The sequence below is a fragment of the Piliocolobus tephrosceles genome, chromosome 1, assembly GCF_002776525.5.
Source record: "Piliocolobus tephrosceles isolate RC106 chromosome 1, ASM277652v3, whole genome shotgun sequence".
NCBI classification, from domain to species: domain Eukaryota; kingdom Metazoa; phylum Chordata; class Mammalia; order Primates; family Cercopithecidae; genus Piliocolobus; species Piliocolobus tephrosceles.
Genome location: NC_045434.1, coordinates 65,036,302 through 65,054,022, shown reverse-complemented (window position 1 = coordinate 65,054,022; position 17,721 = coordinate 65,036,302).

Below are 17,721 nucleotides of genomic sequence, written 5' to 3'. Positions count from 1 at the left end.
AAAAAAAAAAAAAAAAAAAAAAAAAAAAAAAAAAAAAAAAAGTTATTGACTTGCAATCCAAAAAGAGAAATATTCTTCCCCACCCTCTCCCACTGAATTGGTTTTCTATTGACTTTACTTAAGCTTCTCTAGGTTCTCGGCCTTGAAGATGTTTCTGATTTGCTCTCTGCCAGCATCCTGGGATGCTCTTCTTTTGTTAGTAATGAGTTCAATTCACATGAAAAGCCAGAGCCTGCTTCTGAGGCATTTGGGTAAGTCCCAAGCCGCACTTCTGCCAGTGCCACTGCCTGAGAATTCTTATCAAGCCCCTGGACAATTTAGACTCTGCTCACTCCAGAATATTCTCAGTGCTCCAGAATAAGGCAAACACCAAAAATCAACAGGAATTTTCCAGTGGGAAGATTTCCAAAGTCACCAAAGATCTGAATTACCTTTCCATAATTGGAAAAGTCCACCAAATAGCAGAGAAATGATCTCTTTCTTTTTCCCCTGGCTTGCCAATCGAAACAGTGTCTGCTCCTAATCCAAAGAATATCATGAGACCTATTCCCAATGAGCTCAACCCCAGTAATTGAAAGCAGCCCTGCATCGCCTTTGGTCTTGGGTATTTTCATCATAGGACTGTTAGCGCCAAGACATACACTTTGCCAAGGAAAATTTTCCTTTGAAACCTCTATCTTATCCAAACAGAGAGTTGGAATTGACTCTTGGCAGTTCCATAGATAGTTTTGAGTTATGAAAAATAATACATATGTGTCTGCCAACCTATAAGATTGTCCCCAATCTGGAAAAAGTAGCCTTGTACATGGACCCATCTTTCCTTCCAATAAACTGATAAAAACCAATGCACCTGTTACAGCTTCAGAGCCTGCTATGTTGGCCTTTAAAGCCACCTGTCCAGTTCCTCTGGATGTGACCCCAAGCTGTTTCTACTCAAAGAGATGTGTGTAGCAAAAGAACAGGAGATGTTAGAATGAAAGGGAAAAGCTGGCATGTAGAGAACTTCAGTTGCATTCTTCAAGGAGAGGCATTCGCGTTTCAGCTCTTGGCAAGATTGCAGTTTGGGGAAGGTTTGGTCCAGCGTGGAGGAGCTGTAGTGTTAGAAAACAAGGCATTTCCAGGCACTGTCTACCTCCTGGGGGAGTGGAGTAGGTCTTTGTAAAGATAATCATGTTTATATCGAGAAGCCGATGAAAACATTTTGCAAATATCCAAACCAAGTATGTGACCTGGAAAAGGGAGGTATCCACTCTATATGCAGCCTTTTGCAGGGCAAAGGCTTGGTAAGGAAGAAGACAGCCTTTCTTGAGGAATGGCAGGCCCTGTGACTTGTCTGCCAATCTGCAGAGCCCAAGGCTCCCTGTGCTGCCTCATCCTGGGTTACTGATTTCTCTCCTAGTTGTCTTTATAGCTCCTCGAGGTAAAATTTTGACGCACCACACTCTCAGGACACTCACTTTGGTTGGGGAGAAAACCTACTTAGAATCATAGAATCGCATAATTATACACGACCTTAAAGCCCATTTAGTCAGATCACCCATCTCATGCTAGAATGCCTACAAAACAGAGCATACCGCCAATGACAAGACCATCACTACCAAGTGCACCACATGAGAAGCAGGACTGCACAGGACCAGATGACCCCAAGTAGCAGCCACAAATATCAAAGCAGATAAACCAACTTTGCCAGTTCAGGGGATGAGTGTTGTGGTTAAGATCATGGGCTTACACTGTCTGGAGTTAGACTTCTTGGGTTCAAACTCTAGCTTCACCGTTTACTCCTAGATGACCTTGGATAAGTTACTTGATTTGTATATGACTCAGTTCCTCATATGTGAAATAAGAGTAATGTTGTAATACCTACTTCATTTGGTATCTATGAGATTAAAATGAGATAATATAAATAAAGCACCTAGAATAGTGCTTGGAATGTCTATCCTACCTAATCAACTGAGATCCTCCTTAATTTTGTTTAAAAAATACTATACATAATTTTAAATATGTACAAAAGCAAAAATAATATACTGATTTCTCACATATCAAAATAGTATAATGAATGCTTCCCTTAGCTTCAACAATGATTAGTGTGTGGTCATTCTTGCTTTGGCTACACCCCACCCACTTTACCCATACTCCTGATTGTTTTGAAGCAAATCATATTTAAACTTCCAGTATTTCAGCATGTATCTCAAGAAAGGCATTCTTTATAAAATAGTAACCACAACAGCAATATCACATTCAACAAAAATATAAAAATAATTATATAATAGTAAATATCAATGATTGTTTTATCTCTCTCTCTCATTTTATTTATAAAATTAGGTCATTTGTTGTACAGAGTTTCTGACAGCCTATATTTTCCTGATTGCACATCGTTTAACATGTCCCTCTATCCCCCTGTATTTCCCGTAAATTTGTCGTTAGATCTGCCAGCTTGATTGATTCAAGCTCAATAATTTGATAAGGCTACTTCATAGGTCATGGTATTTCTATCAGGAGGGTCATAAGGTCTGGTCATTTCTTTTGTATGTGTATGCATGTGATGTCACACAATATCAATGATCATTGCCTAGATTTATAAACTCATTGTTGGGTTGCCAAACAAAATATAGAATATCCAGTTGCATTTGAATTTCAGATAAACAATGAATGATCGTTTAGTATAAGTGTAGGGGCCTTCAAAAATTAATGGAAAATGTGTATTATGAAAAACCAATGCAAGGATTTCAAAAACTTTTTGCATCAAAGTACACTTACTCTAATCTGTTATAACATGTCTCAACAGAAGCTAGTTTGATGAACCAAGAAAGATAAGACATCAGTTTGAAAAGAGCTCCCATCAGAGCAACATGAATTCTGCTAAAATTGAGGCAAGAACCATCAAATTTATGGGGAAGCTTGAAAGAATAGTGAAATCATTGCTGTTTTATGAACCTTTATGGTGACAATGTCCCAAAGAAACCAGCAGCTCACAAATGGATAACTTGTCTTAAGAAGGGATGGGACAATTTTGAATTTGAAGCATATAGCAGCAGACTATCCACATAAATTTTTGAGGATAAAATTAATCTTCTTCATGCCCTAATTGAAGAGGACCAATGATTAACAGCACAAACAATAGTCAACACGATACATACCTCAAATGGTTCAGCTTACACAATTCTAACTAAAAAATTAAAGTTGAGAAAACTGACCATTGATGAGTGTCAAAATCGTTGCACCCAGATTAGCTGCAAACAAGTGCAGAGCTTCCAAAGGAAATTGAAAAGCTCAGTGGATCTTGATCCCCCTCATTTCTTCAAAGTATTTCTTTGAAGAGTCTTAACTAGAGATAAAACATGGCTTTACCAGTACAATCCTGAAGACAAAGCACACTCAAAACAATGGCTACCAGGAGGTGAAAGTGGTCCAGTAAAAGCAAAGGTGGACTGGTCAAGAGCAAAGGCCGTGGCAACAGTTTTTTGGGATGATCAAGACATTTTGTGTGTTGGCTTTCTGGAAGGCCAAAGAACAATTGCATCTGCTTATTATGAGAGTGTTTTGAGAAAGTTAGACAAAACTTTAGCAGAAAAACTCACACTCACTTCACCAACAAGTCCTTCTCAACCACAATATTCCTGCTCCTTCCTCTCATCAAACAAAGGCAGTTTTGTGAGAGTTTTGGTGGAAAATCATTACGTATCCACCTTATAGTCCTGATTTGTCTCCTTCTGACTTCCTTTTGTTTCCTAATGTTAAAAAGATCTTTAAATGGCACCCATTTTCTTTAGTTAATAATGTAAAAAAGACTGCATTGACATGGTTAAATTTACAGGGCCCTCAGTTCTTTAGGGATGGACTAAATGGCTGGTATCATCACTAACAAAAGTGTATTAAACTTGACGAGGCTTATGTTGAGAAATAAAGTTTCTATTTTTTTATTTTTATGTTTAATTCCATTTTCCATGAACTTTTTAAAAGTCCTCCGGTATATTCCAAATATTTCATGAGACATATAATAAGCAATTATGTGTTGTTTATCTGAAATTCATATTTAAGCAAGAGGCCTAATGTTTTTATTTGCTATATCTGGCAAGCCTAATTAGGGGGGCTTGCAAAATTGTCATATTTTAATTCCATTATTCCTTATTTGTTTGTTATTAAAATATTTTTATAAAGAGCAACTTCCCCTCATCTACTTGATCGTCCCAAGATATAGATGGTATAAGAGAATCAAAATAAATGCTTGAATTTTTCTCCTTTTACTTAGTTTTTAAAATAATGAAAGTTTTTCAATGACTAGTAGAGATATCATTATAAACTCATAAAGTGAATGTATTTGTTGTGAATTTCAATCCTTTACAGTTATTATCCTTTCTTATGCTCAAATTATTTCATGTTTGATCAATAAGAATCTATTCAAGTACATTCCTGAGTCCTTTTGACATGACAGTAGTGTTTGATACTTACTCTGTTTTCTGGTGTAACAAGACTTTCCAGACTTGTATATTTCCTTCCATGAATCTGGACTCAGACATTTCTTCAAGAAACTCTGGTTCCTTTTAAGAGAAAATGGTATTTAGAAAACATAGTCTGGGAGTTAGAGGTGTTCAGTACTACTAGGTTGCTCATTATTTTTGTTATTTTTGGTAGACAGAGCCCGTAAACATGTATTTTTTTTTTTAAATAATGTAGATCTCAAGTTCATAATGATACTTCCAGTGTAAATGCAGAACCAGGTTTTTCTTCACTTCGTCAATCCCACATCTGTATCTTTCTCCCATAAGAAAAAAATCCCAGCCGGGCATGGTGGCTCACACCTGTAATCCCAGAACTTTGGGAGGCCGAGACAGGCAGATCACCTGAGGTCAGGAGTTCAAGACCAGCCTGGCCAACATGGAGAAACCCTGTCTCTACTGAAAATACAAAATCAGGCAGGAGTGGTGACGCATGACTGTAATCCCAGCTACTCGGGAGGCTGAGGCAGGAGAATCGCTTGAACCACGAGATGGAGGTTGCAGTGAGCCAAGATCACGCCACTACACTCCAGCCTGGTGACTGAGCAAGGCTCCATCTCAAAAAAAAAAAAAAAAGAAGAAGAAAAAGAAAAAGAAAAAAAATCCCCGTTCTCTATGACAATCATATGATCACTCATATACAGCACATACACATAAAACAATATGCATACCTAACATACTTTGCAGACACTGTAACTACAGAATACCAACACTACCACCAACAATATGATTACTAAGAATAGTTTAAGATTTTGTTTTGTTTTGTTGTTGTTGTGTTGTTGTTGTTCTTAAGGTATACCCCACTAAGGACATAAAAAATACACTTTTTTTTTTTTACAGTACTTGAAATACTTCCCTGGTATGATTATGCTGTAACTGCAAATACATTTAAGTACTTTATTTTTGCTTTCATTTTACTTTCTAAATTTTTAGGAATTGCTTTTTTGTCTTTGTTACAAAATTATGTAAAAATATTTGCATAGCTTCAAAAGCAAATCTATAAAACATGGCATATTTAAAGTCTAATCTCTATCCTGGTCTCTATTCCTTCTCTCTTTCTGAGGGTAAACTTGTTATTTTTATGGTTTATCCTTCATTGTTGTGTTCTTCCACACATTAAGCAAATTCAGAGATATATTTGTATCCTTCTGACTCTTTGAGGTTCAATTCCAATGTTGCTCCTCTGAGGCATCACCACCATGAATGGAGTACTCATCAAATGAATTACAGTCAGAGGTGTACCCTGCCTGACAATATACTGGAACAGACACACTAATTGTTCACAGTTACCCTCCGTTCTGATTGTTCACTCCTCTGTTGTAGTTATTGGCCCCTGAGTTTTACCCGATTACAATTCATTGCATTCATACTTGCCTCCTCTGTTAGCAAAAATTGCCAGAATTTCCTAGAAAGCTAAGACCCGACTAACCCTTACACAGTTTTTTACATTCCACACAGCCACAGCCTCGATGAAAATTTGCTAAATTAAATGCATAAATCAGTGTCTCTCAGCCCTGGATAAGCATCCAAATTACCTTTACAGCTTTTTCAGATTTGTTAAAAGTACAGGTTGCCAAATTATACCCAAAACTCAGTAAATCTTCAAAAGTGATCAACAAGAATCCGAATTAAATAATAAAGTATGCTTCTGTTATGCAGCCAGTTTGAGCCATTGATCAAAAGCATAGCCACTCAGCATAAATGTACTGATAGAGCACAGGAGCTTGCAGTGGATGTTTCTAAATAGATTCTCCCCTCTGCTGCTTGTGATGGTGCAATTCTGCTAGCACAGCCCAAAGAAAAATTTAGCTTGTCATTTTATTTATCCCAGTGGTTTTCTTTGGAGAAAATTTAAGAACTGTGGAGGGTGTGGTTTCTGCTTTTGAAAGAGAATTGGTGGCATATAAAGGTTAATACATTTTCCAGGTTACACAGTTGGTCAACACTTGGGATGAACCCAGCTTTGTGACCCTCTGGCCCAGAGCTCTGTCCACCATTAGAGAAGCAGCTGCTTCCCTTTCCCAATCCTAAGATCACCCTGGAGCAGAGATGACACCAATCTTCTGATCTCCCTAAGGGCACTTTCTCCATCCACAGGCAGGACTTTAGAGCCAGAAGGAAACTTGGGGATTTTCCTGAATCCCTAAGAAAAGCGTGGCCTGACTCAGAAAGACAGTTAAAGGCAGCAATGGGACTAGATTCAGTCACCTGCCTCCCTGACCAATCAGGCTTTTCACTTCCTGTGCTGCAGTAGTGACAGTCTCACCTATTCTTATGCCATCAGAGCTGATAGTCGGTGCACTGAAGCCTTGTGGTAAGAATGAAGCCAAGTTAGAGTTGCTGGCATCTAATCGCAACCAAACAGCCTAATATCGCATTTCTGCAGCTATGTAGAAGGTAAGAATCAGACTCAACTCCACTTGCCTAAGCTTTAGTGACAATGGCCATTGCCAGACCTGGGTCCAGGACGTTACACCCAGTGTAAGCTGAGAAGAGAGCGGGGAGTGGGCTAAGAAAGGGTTATCTCCTCCTACAACAATAACTTTAAATGAGCTCTCTCATTTGATTTTTCTTGATCATCCATCTAGCAGTGAAAAGAGGCAGTGGGTGGACGGGACGGCTGGGGGCAGGGGTCCCCAGGAGTAGCAGCACAGTCGGCTTCCTCCAAGTCTGCCTTTTCACTTTTATCCCCAGGACTCGATAGGCTAGAGATCCTTTAATTGGTGTCCTGGTGGAAAGAGATGGCAGTTGGGTTCTATAGAAATAAGGCTTAAGTTTTTCTTCCATTGTGCAGGTCCACATAATCCTCACCATTCCCAGTGCCCCTGCCCACAGTTTGAACCAAAGGCAAAAACTGGAGGTGGTCCTCTTGGTACATCTGGCTGTTTTGGAAAGCTCCAGGGAGGGAGTCATCATGGTAATCAAATGCATCAATTAAACCCAACAGACCCTTTTAATCATAGGCACTGTGCACATGTGTGCATGCACACACATGTGCACACACATACACACACACACACAATTGCTTGTCTCAGTGCACTCTCTGGGGCTCACTCTGGTCTCCCTGGCTTCCATGGTGTGAAGCAGGGCAGAAAACTATTCAGGTCACAAGGCCAAGGTTATGGGGGAAGAAGGAAACTCAAGGGGGTGGGCAACCATGCTGGTGAACTTGAACGTGTGCCAAAGAAAGGGACTGAAAGGCTTTGAAGGCAAAGAGTCCTCTAGGGATGCTAATCATGAGTATTTTATTGTGATAATGCTGGGTCTCTTTCTCTCACTGGGACGCACACAAAACTGTGATGGGGAACAGGAGCCTCCCAGCTGCTCACTGTATTGCCATCAGAAAAGAGGTCAGTGGTAGAGAAAAGCCAAAAGGCTTTTGGAGAAACCATTGCTTTCACTGGATGAAAGTTCACAAGAAAAACTTAGCCTAGAATTTAAGAATCTTCTTGCTAAGAGACTGTAAAACTATGATAGTATTCAAGGTTATTGGTAATATATTCTAGACCCTTTAAAAGTTATAAGGTGGTGAATGTCCTATTATCGGATGGATCCAAGGAAATAAAGAATGACGACTTGCTGAGTTGATGTAGGAGACATTCTTACAGAGTGTGGAGTGGAGCTGAATCGTGTTTTCCGAAAAGTTACATGTGTTCAAATCTAACTCCTGGTACCCCAGCATGTGACTTTATTTGGAAATACGGTCTTTGCAGACATAACCAAGTTAAGATGAGGTTATACTGGATTTGAGTGAGCCCTAAATCCAACGACCGGTGTCTTTATGAGAAGACCATGTGAGCACACACACACATGCACATACACATGGAAGATGGCCCCGACCATGTGAGGACAAAGGCAACAATTGGAGTGAGACAGCTCCAGGCAAGGAATGCCAAGGATTGTGGACAACCACCAGAAGCTGGAAGAGGCAAGGAAGGATTTCTCCCTAGAAATTTCAAAAGCAGCCTGAACCTGCTGAAACCGTGATTTCTGACTTCTGGCCTCCGGCACTATGAGAGCAAAAACTATTGTTTTAACTTACCCAGTTTGTGGTCATTTGTTATGCAACCTCGGAAACTAAAACTAAGGGTAAGACTAAATGGCCTGGAGGCTTTTTCCAACTATGAAAAGCTATAGTCCTAAATTGGTGGGGGTTTCTTTGCTGGGAGTTTATAGAGAAACATCTTTTTAGACTGCTCCCCACACTGTCCTATCATGACAGAGAGAAGTGTGACTATGAACGAAAGGTAGGGAGGAATGAAAGCCATTGTAGGCCCTTCAGGCAGAGCCCCAACCGGACCCTCCCTTCCTCAAGAAGGGTGCTGGTTCTCTCCGCATGTGCTGCCTTCTCCTACCGCCATGAAGAATAATTGCACACTTTATGCTGGCTCCTGAGGCAGAAACCAGACCCCAATTCCCAGGGTTGTCAAGTGGCATTCCTGACTCAGGAGCTCCATCCAATTCCAAACAATTAGATAATTTAATCAACATCGCAGAAGGCACACACTAATGCCATTAGAGGCAAGATCCCCCAGGGCAGTCTGGGAGGAGCAGAAGGGGAGACAAACCAGAGTGGGCTCAGCCTCAAGGTCACTGTGTCCTCCCCCACTGAGTTTCTGAAAGGGATGGTTCTCAGGCAATGCTGTTGTTCCCAGGGGTGGAGAGTAGTGACCCCTTCTCTAGAAACCAGGGGCCAAAACCAAGATGGAATCTGCACAGAGGACAAGAAATCATCCAGAGACTTGTAGAAGAAGCCCTGCATCTTCATGAATGGTGCATGGGGCTAGGAATCAATAGATCTTGTTTCAACCCTTGATCAATCATTTATCAGCTCCATCACCTTGCACAAGGCACTTACTCTCCTAAGCCTCAGTTTCCACATTTAAAAATAGAGACAATTGGCCTGGCACAGTGGCTCATGCCTGTAATCCCAGCACTTTGGGAGGCCAAGGTGGGAGGATCACAAGGTCAAGAGATTGAGACCATCCTGGCCAACATGGTGAAACTCCATCTCTACTAAAAATACAAAAATTAGCTGGGCGTGGTGGTGTCCATGTGTAATCCCAGCTACTCAGGAGGCTGAGGCAGAAGAATTGCTTGAACCACAGAGCTGGAGGTTGCAGTGAGCCAAGATCATGCCACTGCATTGCAGCCTGGCAACAGAGTGAGGCTCCGTCTCAAAAAAAAAGAAAGAAAATAAAAGAAAAGAAAATAGAAACAATTACACTGCTTTCTAAGATTTGCAGTGTAAGGGAAAGGAATACGTCATTTTTTGTTAGGATTGGGAGTCAGAGGTTGTGTTCTAGAAATCATTGTGCATTGTTTCAGGTCAGGGCCAAAACTGGAACCAAGGATTTAATAACTATTATGAGCAAATATATGGAAATTACAATAGTGCCTATGGTGAGGACCAAAACTGTGACTACCTACCTTAATGTGTTGGCCTGAAAACCAAAATGTATCAGGATGCCATGCTTCTTGCTTTCCAGAGGAGGAAAATAAGGCTGTCTGATTTCCCAAAGTCACACCACCAGTTAGTGACAGAACAATGACTATCACAGAGAAATTGTCCTGTAAGTAGCAGTTTTTCTTGTGCCAGATACTGTGGTTTACAAGCCTCTCATTTAATTCTCATAACAACTCTATGATGTTCACATTCCTTTCCCATTTTACCATTGAGGAGATTGACATTAGATAGAGGTTAAGTAACTTTGCTGAAACCACAGTGGAATGAGCCCTGGAGCCAGGAATCAAACCCACTCTGAAATCTGTGCTCTTAGCGGCAGCAATGGAACCTGGCAGTCTTCTTAGTATACATCTACCTGCTTCTAACGTACAAGAAAACTTTGTTAATGACAACTTGCTATACACATGACTGCATTCATTATTAATACAAACTGTGAAATGCAATGATGACATTAAGAGAAGTTAGCATTCATTGGACTTTAAAGCTTATCGAAAGCATAGAGGTGATTCATAGGTCCTGGGATGAGGTAGACATAGAAACCACAGAGCAATTTGGTACATTCCTTTATCATAGGGTCTTTTCTGAGCTCATCAGTCAAAAGGAAAGAGAAGATAGTACCTTGCTTAAACAGCGCCAGAGATGTTAGTGGCTTTCCCTGATGGTAGAAGTTGTAGTGGTGAAATTCAAGCCATATATAAAGTCCCAAAGGAGATTTTTGGCATCCTGACATTCCCTGTGGTCAGCTTCTGTATATGAAAGAGGGATCCAGATTAGTGGAGCAGAACTGGATGGGTCCCAGTGTCAGCCTTAGAGAGAAACAGAGATGGTGGGTGCTTTCCATCCCAGGCCCACAGGGGTCCCAGCATCAGAACAAAGATCTTCCAAAGTGTCACTCCATAATGCTGTGCCAGTCTTGACACACAGGAGAAAAGTTGGGGTGGCAATGGGTATAGGGAATTAATACAAAAGTTGGCAATGGCTATAGGGAATTAATACAAAACTTTCACTTCAGACGGAAGGTGCAAGAGAAACATAAGTCATAGCCCCTGCCGTTAAGCAATTTGCAATCTAGTGGGGAAGATGAAAGTGAAGTGCCCAGGTGGGGTGCAGGGGCTCACACCTGTAATCCTACTACTTTGGGAGGCTGAGGTGGGAGGATCATAAGGTCAGGAGTTCAAGACCAGCATGGCCAATATGGTGAAACCCCATCTCTACTAAAAATACAAAAACTAGCCGAGCATGGTGGTGGGCACCTGTGGTCCCAGCTGCTAGGGAGGCTGAGACAGGAGAATCGCTTGAACCTGGGAGGCGGAGGTTGCACTGAGCCGAGATGGTGCCACTGCACTCCAGCTTGGGTAACAGAGTGAGACTCTGTGAAGGAAGGAAGGAAGGAAGGAAGGAAGGAAGGAAGGAAGGAAGGAAGGAAGGAAGGAAGGAAGGAAGGAAAGAGAGAGAGAGAGAGAGAGAGAGAAAGAAAGAAAGAGAGAGAGAAAGAAAGAAAGAGAGAGAAAGAAAGAGAAAGAGAGAGAGAGAAAGAAAGAAAGAAAGAAAGAAAGAAAGAAAGAAAGAAAGAAAGAAAGAAAGAAAGAAAGAAAGAGAAGTGCCCAAGTTAAGCACACTGATTAGCAAAAGGAGAGGTCAGAGGGAATTGCAGTGAGAATGCAGCATAGCAGAAGAGAAAGAATGCTGGACTTGAAATTAAAACACCTGGGTTCCAGTAACTTATCTGCCATTTCCTGGACATGTGATCTACATGTCACTTATCCTCTCTGAATATCCTTGCTTCTCTCATTTCTGAAATGAGTTTCTTTTAAAAAAGCAGATACCACTAGTGAAAATATTTCAGCATATATTTATTAAATGACTTACCTGTTACAAGCTCACAATGAAAAGAAACTAGTGTACAAATCCTTAAAACTCTGTATGAACAGAAAGTGTCATGGCATCTTAAAAAGGATGGATCTTGAGAAGGTCCTAAAGATTGTTCAGGCATCGGATGACCGTGGGAAGCGAGGTAGGGGAATGCCACAATACTGCATCCATACTGCAGGATTAACATGGGCGTAGGTTCCGGGGAGTGAAATGAACTCAGTATCTTCAAGGAACCACTGCGCCCCGGGGTGGTAGGGAGGGGGCTGTCAGAAATAAGATTGAGCACAGAGGGTAGCGCAAGATTATGAAAAACTTTGAAAGATGGCCTTTAGCCCTCTGATATTATGGTTATGGAGTGTAATTATTATTCAAGGGGAAGAAAAAAAAGAAAAAAAATGCATGCTTCTCACCCAAACATCAGGACATTCTGTTCTTCTGTGATTGTGCTTCGTGAAAATGTTCTCCTGCAAAAAAGAAAGAAAAAGAATGATTAAGGGAAAAACATACCAGAGCCACATTCATTTCAGCTCCACTGAAAGCACAGCAGGAGAAAGTAGCTGTGTTTGCCAAACTCCAGAAAGAGACACAATTGATGGGGGGTGGGGAGAGGGGAGGGTGAGGCAGGGAGTGGGAGATGAGGAGGAGAGGTTCTGCGTTGTTTTATTCCCCCAAGAAGATATTGTAAATAATGGAGAGGTATCGTACATGGAAGGGGAAATTACTCTGACAGGGCCCTTTTAGCGAGGAAAATGGAACTAAATACACGTTCCATTATTCCTGATCTTTCATTCAACTCTCCATTTACATGGTGGCTTCCCGGAGCTGATGTTTCGCTTTTGCTGTTATAAGTAGTCATTGACTGGAGCCGATCATTTCGAAATAACGGCCTGCAACTCTTCTACTGTCGTGATTAACACAAGAGTAATAATTATTAACCACACTGTAACTGCAGAGGAGGGGGACGGCTGCCAGGTTGCCCTGCTTTTCTGAAGCCAGGAAAGTTCCCTGTCATTCCACCAGGCGGGGGTGATGTCCTGGAGAGACCACAGAAGGCTTTCTGCTGGCTTCTCCAGGAGACCAGGAGCTGGGGCTCCCGGACCCTGGGCAATCGCCAAGGCTGGGTTTGCTGTCATATCAGGACCTTGTGCAACAATGCAAAAGTAGGAATTCCACAAGAAAAAGCGGAGGCTGGAGCTTAAGGGATGGGGGAAGAAGAGAGAAGGTAAAGAGACACTACAGGATTGTCCTATGCTCTTGGCCTTCGAAACATCAGGAAATACTGTCAGCTGAATGGATTGAAGGGGCTATAGCCACCCATGACTCAGAAAGATTGGTAACACCAGAGCCCTGAACAGGAGCGTTTATCAAAGGCAGGCAGAGAGAGAAATCATCCGACTTGAGACAATTCAAAGGCAAAATCCTATTTCTCAGCTCTGTCCCTGGATTGCACTCCCTCGTTGATTTTTTAGGCAGTGAGTTTCTCAGGCATTAAAAGAAGCCTTTTTTTTTTTTTTTTTTTTTTTTTTGGCATCAACATCCTTCCTCCATTCTCCAAGGAGAGAGTTGGAAGGGCGGCAGCATGACAGGCTGGCAGTTGTGCTGGGGAGTAGAGGGTGCATCAAAGCTAATTCCTGTTTTTTACAGGTGGGGAAACCAAGGCCAGAGGAAGGAAGGTGACCTATATGATGTCACACTGCCAGGGAGTGCAGAGTCAGGAATCAAACCCAGGTCTCCCGAAACCCCAGGTGGAGTTTTTTTAGTTCTGTTTGTTGTTGTTGTTGTTGTTGTTGTTGTTGTTGTTATGGAGACAGCAGCCCTCGTCCTATCAGCATTGATTCTGAGTCAAAAGAAGCCATTCCAGAAAATCAGTGCTGTAGCCCCAGAGAGAAAGAGGAGGAAAGCCAGAAGGCAATGATGGAGAAAGAGAACTGCTTTTGCTGATTTTTCTTTTCCATCCCATACAGCACTCATAATCCCTGGCAAGAGAGTATTTCACAAAAGAATCACAATGAACTTAATATTAAACTGACTAAGAGGGGAAACCGAAACATGGACCTTTCTTTCTAGGAATTCGAAACTCAGAATATGGAAAACATTGTTAATGTAGCTATTAATTGTTTCATGATGTCAGCGCTGATGCAGTTGATTCCTGCCTTTGCAGCGCTCGTGCCACTCCTGGATTTTTCTTTTCAGACGCTAGTAATTCACACCCTGTCCTAAATTTATAGCATGGGGGCAGGCACTGTGGTTTGCACCTGGATGCCAGGATATTTGATTTGCTTAAGCAGATGTTTGTTTATTTTTGCATGGAGTGATGGACTTCACTCTGCCAGCCTCCTTCCCGGAGTAAGGTCCCACCCACCCCTGCAAGGCCTAGACCAGCTTTCAGCTGTCTGGCTTGAGGCCTCCCAGACCCCCCCAGGCTGCTGCTCGGCATTGCCTTACAGTAGACCGGAGACAGGCCCCCAGAGCAGGGACTGGCTTTTCAAACCAGCCGCTGTTCATCACTCTGGTCACACTCAGGGTTACAGTCCCAGGGAGAACCTGGCACCATGTTAGGTACTCCAGATATGAGTCAGGAAAGAGAAGTTGGAGGCTGGGGACTTAATGGGCTGTCCCTGAAGAGCTTGCAGTCAGAAGCAGGAAGAAATTCTTCTGCTATCATTCTTTTCTTTCTCCCCTAATTAGGAGGAACTGTGAGTTCAGTTCTGTTGGGGTTTGTAGGGCACAGATGCAATCAAGGCGAAGTCAGACACTGGCGTTTTGCTCACCCGGCTCCCCGTGGATTACCACAAAGACCGACTGGCATGCTATCTCTAAGGGGTGGGGGTGACACGCGTTGCACCCAATTATCCCATTATTTTGAAAGGCAGGCGTGGCCACATATGTGGTGTTGTACAGGGCAGAGGTGACAGAAGCTAGTAGAGATTTGCATGTATTGCCAACTTCTTTCCTACAGGCCAACTCCCATTGTTAAACACACACCCCCTATAGAATAGAGGAGAATTGAGCTCATTAGTAGGATTGTTTATAAAAATCATGAAAACAATTACAACAACATGCTCTTCTTTGTAAGAGAAAATGACACTCCTGACCCTCGGCAGAACTAAAGCTCTGCGATGCTTTGCCTGATTCATGATGAGTCTGGGGGCATTCTCCTATGGCAGGGGCTCCAGGTCCTTGGCCGGGGAAATGCTAAGAAGCAGGATGAGGCCTGTTGCTTCCCACTTACTGGCATCCAAACTCCCACATTGATGGGCCCCCACACTTTCATCACTTTCTCCTCTTCAGAAAAGGGCAAAATTAGAGAAAACGGGTGCCAGATCAGCCTGCATTCACATTCTGACCATACCACATACTACCTATGTGACCTTAGGACCATCAGTTGACTTCTTGATCATCAGTTTCAGCATCTGTAAAATGGAATGATAAACCAGGCATGCTGGCTCACACCTGTAATCCCAGGGCTTTTGGAGAACGAAGCAAGAGGATCATTGAGCCCAAGAGTTTGAGGCTGCAGTGAGCTATGATCACACCACTGCACTCCAGCCTGGGCAACAAAGCAAGACACTGACTCAAAAAAAAAGGAAGGTGGGTGATAATAGCTACTTAATTACCTTGTAAGATTAGAGTCATGAGGATTAGGATTAGCGCAGAGTAGGAATTCAATATATTTTAACTTTTACCATTTTATTTTGATAATTATGGGCAACTGAAGAAAAGGTATTGTTTTGTCTCAATGAAGAAGCTGGGACAAAACGATTACTTCCTATCAGTTCTGTGAATTTCTGATCTCAAAACAAATAAATGGCACTGATTTTGTCCAGTCTTATCCCCACCCCAGAAAGCCGTGGCAGGCCTGCCCAGGAGATACTGAGCCCTCAGAAAGCCTTACCAACCCAACTGTAGTTCTGGCAGCAACTGTCCTCTGAACCAGGTTGGGCATCAAAGACAGGAGGTCAGTGACTCAGCACAGGCAGGGATTTCCTGGCCAGTGAGGGCTGCTGAGCCGGGGTGGACCCCAAAAGCACATTCGCATAGTACATCTCAGCCCAGGAGGAATGGGGCCATGCTAATTCTTATGCAATCACAGCATGTTCTCCGAGGCACCTCAGCCACTCCTCTCTTCTCTTGCTGCCTGGGAGGGTGTCCCAACCCGCGGGACAGTCGAACGGGCCCTGGAAGGGGGAGTGGGAATGCAGGAGACAAGAAAACACGAGAAATGGAGACAAGACAAATAGCCTGATCAAGTCTCGTTTAATAATGGTGGTGCGATGCCTTATATAGGCTGGCAGGGGAAGAGGTTGGGCCAGGGCAGTGACGGGGGCCGGGTCTTCTCAAATTACAATTGCGCATGCGCCGTGGGTTTGTAATTTTCCCGGGCGCGGGATCGCACCTGCGCCGTAGGCTGCATATCTTTCTGGGCGCGAAAAGGTCGGCGGGCGCGGGAAAGGTTTGGGCGCGCGCGGGAAAGGTTTAGGCGCGCGCGGGAACAGTTTATAATGAAGAACCCGGAAATGTGCCATTTTGTCTCCGCTTTGCGGAGATCAAGCAACAGAGGTCGGCTAACTCCGGGCCTTATGGCTCCGGACAGGAGGGTGTGGGTGTGTACGTGGGCTGCTTAGTAATGAGGACCAACTCCAGCATGGGTGTGCTTTGTGATTCCATAGTGGAAGGTTGGTGGACAGAATCTCTTTTTCTCTGCAGCATTTCTGAGTGGAAGAATAGGAGAGAAAGAAGGACCCCGAGGTGATGGACAACAGTGGCCCCATAAGCAAAGGGATATTTCTGGTGAGCCCAGCTGTTTTTCCTAGAAAACCAACCAAGAGAAGAACTGTAGTTGTACAGTTGGGAAAGAGGTTTGCCTCCGGATGGAACTTTCAGGTTTTAAGAAAACATTCCCATGCATTTGTATAATGCTTTCTGGCTACTGAAGCTCTTTCATAGTCAGCATCTTGCAAGACATGAAATGCAAAGGACATTATTCCACTTTATAAAGGAGGAAACCAAGGCACCAAGAGATTTAGTTTCTCCTTTGGGGGGATTCTTTTAGAAAAAAATAAGAGAGGAAGGCCCTTTTCCTGACCCTTAGTGCTAGGAATAGAGTAAAAGAAAAGTCCTGACCCTCAGCCTTCACCTTCCATGCCTGGAGTCCAGTTGTCCATACTTCCCTCCCCCACCCCTCCCCTGAAGCCTTCTGACCTTGCAAATGTCAGAGCCTTGCAAACTGTTCCAGGGACCTATTTAAGTAGGTTTGGGACTGTAGTTGCCTGGGCTTCACAGAGAATATTCTTCTCCCAGAGCAACACACTAGATGGATGGAGGAGGGGAGGGAGGGTTAGGGAAAGAGGACGAGGTATACAGGGACATAAGCTCTGCTCGTGGGAGGTTTAGTGAGAAAGGAGTGAAATCCTGCCTTGTTTGATTTGGAGCCTTAACAGGCTTGCTACTGTTTAAAGTACACAGGAAAGTGGGATTTGTGAAGGGAGGAGAGGGGAGGGGAGGGGAGGGTGACGTCTTTATGAATGGTACTGAGAACCCCGGAGCAGGTGCCCTGTTCCTGTGTTCTGGGCTGCTGGCCCCGTTGCCTGGGCTGAGACCCACCACTCTGGCATCCCGCAGTCTCTCTATTCCATTCACAGGACTTGGCCCACACACTCCAGTCTGGCCTGTCAGACCAATCCCTTTGTTCCTAACAATGTAGGGGATAAGGGGAGGCTGCTCTGCTGCTGGGGTTGCCTGACAGCATCTGCTGGATGAAGGTGAGGTACCTGGTAGGGAGACAGAAGGGACCACATTCCTGCCTGTCTATAGTGGCAAGCCCGGGCTCAGGGCAAGTGAAAGATGATATACATCTTAGAGCAGAGACCAGTCAGCTTGGTGGTG